This window comes from Oncorhynchus clarkii, chromosome 24 (assembly GCF_045791955.1).
Source record: "Oncorhynchus clarkii lewisi isolate Uvic-CL-2024 chromosome 24, UVic_Ocla_1.0, whole genome shotgun sequence".
NCBI lineage: Eukaryota > Metazoa > Chordata > Actinopteri > Salmoniformes > Salmonidae > Oncorhynchus > Oncorhynchus clarkii.
Window position 1 is genome coordinate 43,578,926 of NC_092170.1, and position 4,338 is coordinate 43,583,263.

The window sequence follows — 4,338 nt, forward strand, 5'->3', positions numbered from 1 at the left end:
GACAACACAGCATGGCAGCAACACATGACAACACAGCATGGCAGCAACACATGACAACACAGCATGGCAGCAACACATGACAACACAGCATGGCAGCAACACATGACAACACAGCATGGCAGCAACACATGACAACACAGCATGGCAGCAACACATGACAACACAGCATGGCAGCAACACATGACAACACAGCATGGCAGCAACACATGACAGCACAGCATGGCAGCAACACATGACAACACAGCATGGCAGCAACACATGACAACACAGCATGGCAGCAACACATGACAACACAGCATGGCAGCAACACATGACAACACAGCATTGCAGCAACACATGACAACATAGCATGGTAGCAACACAACATGACAACATAGCATGGTAGCAACACAACATGACAAAACAGCATGGCAGCAACACATGACAACACAGCATGGTAGCAACACAACATGGTAGCAACACAACATGACAACACAGCATGGTAGCAACACAAAACACGATACAAACATTATTGGGCAACAACACAAAGAGCAAGAAGGTAGAGACAATACAGTTACCAGTCAAAAGTATATATAAAAAAGTATACTTCCTGTATATAGCCAGGTTATTACCTGGTACTTCCTGTATATAACCATGTTATTACCTGGTACTGCCTGTATATAGCCATGTTATTGCCTGGTACTCCTTGTATATAACCATGTTATTACCTGGTACTTCCTGTATACTTCCTGTATATAACCATGTTATTACCTGGTACTTCCTGTATACTTCCTGTATATAACCATGTTATTACCTGGTACTTCCTGTATACTTCCTGTATATAACCATGTTATTACCTGGTACTTCCTGTATACTTCCTGTATATAACCATGTTATTACCTGGTACTTCCTGTATACTTCCTGTATATAACCATGTTATTGTTCCTCGTTGTGGATTTATTCCTTGTGTTATTTCTCTATTCTCTTTCTCTCTCACACACTCCACTATTGGTCTACACCTGTTGTTTCTCTCTACATTGTTGGGAAGGGCCTGTAAGTAAACAATTCACTGTTAGTCTACACCTGTGGTTTACCAAGCATGTGACAAATACAATTTGATTTGATTTAGAGGGAGGTGACATCTCCAGCCTTGCTCCTGCCACACCTCCCTAAAGGGGAACACGCCCGGAGTAAACATGGGGCTGCCCCCAAACAGCACACTATTCCCTACATAGGGCACTTGCCCTGAGGGAGTGTAATACATAGGGAATAGGGTGCCATTTGGGACTTAATCCCATTGTTCTCTGTCTGTCAGCCCGGCGTGGCTGTGAAACTCTGAGGTGCGTGTGTGTGTGTGTGCGTGTGCGTGTGCGTGTGTGTGTGTGTGAGACAGGCAAAGCGGCTGACTGTGTGTCCTGGCGTTGTGATGATGAGACAGCAGATTCCTGAGAGCCTTACACACACACACACACACACACACACACACACACACATTATTATTATTCCCCTAAACCATGTCACCAGGGCCCAGAGTTATTCCCCTGAACCATGTCACCAGGGCCCAGAGTTATTCCCCTGAACCATGTCACCAGGGCCCAGAGTTATTCCCCTAAACCATGTCACCAGGGCCCAGAGTTATTCCCCTAAACCATGTCACTAGGGCCCAGAGTTATTATCCTAAACCATGTCACCAGGGCCCAGAGTTATTCCCCTAAACCATGTCACTAGGGCCCAGAGTTATTATCCTAAACCATGTCACCAGGGCCCAGAGTTATTCCCCTAAACCATGTCACTAGGGCCCAGAGTTATTCCCCTAAACCATGTCACTAGTGCCCAGAGTTACTCCCCTAAACCATGTCACTAGGGCCCAGAGTTACTCCCCTAAACCATGTCACTAGGGCCCAGAGTTATTCCCCTAAACCATGTCACTAGGGCCCAGAGTTATTCCTCTAAACCATGTCACTAGGGCCCAGAGTTATTCCTCTAAACCATGTCACTAGGGCCCAGAGTCATTCCCCTACGGACTCGGGAGAGGCGAAGGTCGAGAGCACTGCTTCTTGACACACTGCACGCTTAACCCGGAAACCAGCCGCACCAATGTGTCGGTGAAACACCGTCAAGTTGGCGACCAAAATCAGCTTGCATGCTTCAAAACGAGTCGCTAGAGCGCGATGGGACAAGGAAATCCCGGCCAGCCAAACCCTCCTTTAACCCAGACGACCCTGGGACAATTGTCATGGTTCTCCCAGTTCACGGCCAGCTCTGACACAACCCGGGATCGAACCCAGGTCTGAAGTGCCACATCTAGCACTAGCGATACAGTACCTTAGAACACTGCGTCACTCGGGAGGACTGTCCTGCTGGATCCCTGAGGGCTATTTGGAGTGGCTCTTGGGGGTGCTGATCTTCCGGGCGCAGATAGCTGTCGGTTCCATTACTCGGCGGCTGCTGTTGTTACCTTTTCACTAACCTAACGTAGTTACGAGGTCAAATAAAACACTTGAGCCGTGTCTCCACATCTCATTTCAGGAAACTGAAAAAAAATGAGGTTGAAAATACTGTATCCTTGTAAACGTAAACATCTGGTCTTTATCACTGACAGCAGCTGGCCACCTAGCATCATGGCATCTCTCTGACTCACCCCCCCCCCCCAACAAAAAAATTGACTGTGACACTGTTAGACACTAGGGTACGAGCCTGTTTGGCACCACCATACCATTCACTCAGAATATATTACACTACGACTCCCATAGAGACGTAACACAGTGTGCAGAGACGAAGTGTTGACAACCTGAGGAGGCTAAAAATGTTGTAAATGACTGACCTTGTTCCCTCTTTGGCAGAGCTGCAGCTGCACCTCGTCTGCAGAGGACTACAGACTACCCACCAAAACGACCGGCTGGCTGACCGACCGACCGACTCCTCCCCTTCGGTGGCTTTATTGAATGGGACCCTGGGCACAGCGGGGCTGGAGAATTTAAAATACGTGTCCCTCAGGAGTACTCCTGTCCTACACGCGTAGCTGTGCCCCGAGCAGCGAGCTGTGAAACACACAGCCGATAAATCAATAGCAGGGACCTCAGATTCCTCCATTACCACCTTCCCCCCCGGCTGGCCTGGCGGAGGACAGCAGCAGAGCTACAGATGAGAACCTGCTGACCAGGGCCTAACCACCACAGCCCCTGGAGGACAGCCCTGGTTCTGGACCCTCTCTAACCATCAACACAAGACAAGGGTCTTCTGACTGCAGTGGTGAGGAGGGTGGAGGCCTGGTTGTGGTCCCTCTGGTTCCATTTGGAGCAACAATACACCCAAATTCAGCTAAACACAGAGAAGCCCACAATGACATCCTGAAAATACTTATTTTATAGTCATTTTCTCTCTCCTCTTATTTCTAGACCTTCAAGTCCTTGTGTTTTTATTCAAGCAGGTTTTTACACAGGGAGAAAATAACACGAGTGTATAAGCATTGTCCGTGATGATGCTTTTTGAGGATTACGTCTTGATGTTTGACAGTTACAGGGAAATTGAATTCAGGCTTTAAAACCCTGTCCCAATATTTCCCATGTCCTCTGTCGCTATAATAATCAAGGTTGTCCACGTTCAGAGTGTTATTTGAGACTGAGCAACAATAGCATGTTCATGACCGTATACACACTCCGTCATGTGAGAGGAGAGACAAGGACCCCAGCTTTAATCCACCGGCCCCTGGAACAAATCATATCTGACATGTGAAAAGAAAAAGAGACAACATAACAGAACCCAACACAACACAACAGAACACAACACAACACAACAGAACCAAACACAACAGAACCCAACACAACAGAACAGAACCCAACAGAACCCAACACAACACAACAGAACCAAACACAACAGAACCCAACACAACAGAACCCAACACAACAGAACAGAACCCAACAGAACCCAACACAACACAACACAACCCAACAGAACCCAACACAACAGAACACAACACAACACAACAGAACCAAACACAACAGAACCCAACACAACAGAACCCAACACAACAGAACAGAACCCAACAGAACAGAACCCAACACAACACAACAGAACCCAACAGAACAGAACCCAACACAACACAACAGAACCCAACACAACAGAACAGAACCCAACAGAACCCAACACAACACAACACAACCCAACACAACACAACACAACAGAACCCAACACAACAGAACACAACACAACAGAACCCAACACAACAGAACCAACACAACACAACAGAACACAACAGAACAGAACCCAACAGAACACAACAGAACCTAACACAACAGAACCCAACACAACAGAACACAACACAACAGAACCCAACACAACACAACAGAACACAACAGA

The 4,338-nt window shown here is 47.3% G+C and overlaps 1 long non-coding RNA gene across 1 annotated transcript in view; it reads left to right on the forward strand.

The window, feature by feature from the left end:
* The window catches only part of LOC139382900 (uncharacterized), an 11,924-nt gene extending 8,255 nt beyond the window's left edge, over window positions 1-3,669 (forward strand). Inside the window, exon 3 of the long non-coding RNA XR_011628669.1 lies at window positions 2,823-3,669. This is a non-coding gene — a long non-coding RNA (uncharacterized lncRNA). The remainder of the gene's footprint in view (window positions 1-2,822) is intronic.
* The last annotated feature ends 669 nt before the right edge of the window (window positions 3,670-4,338 follow it).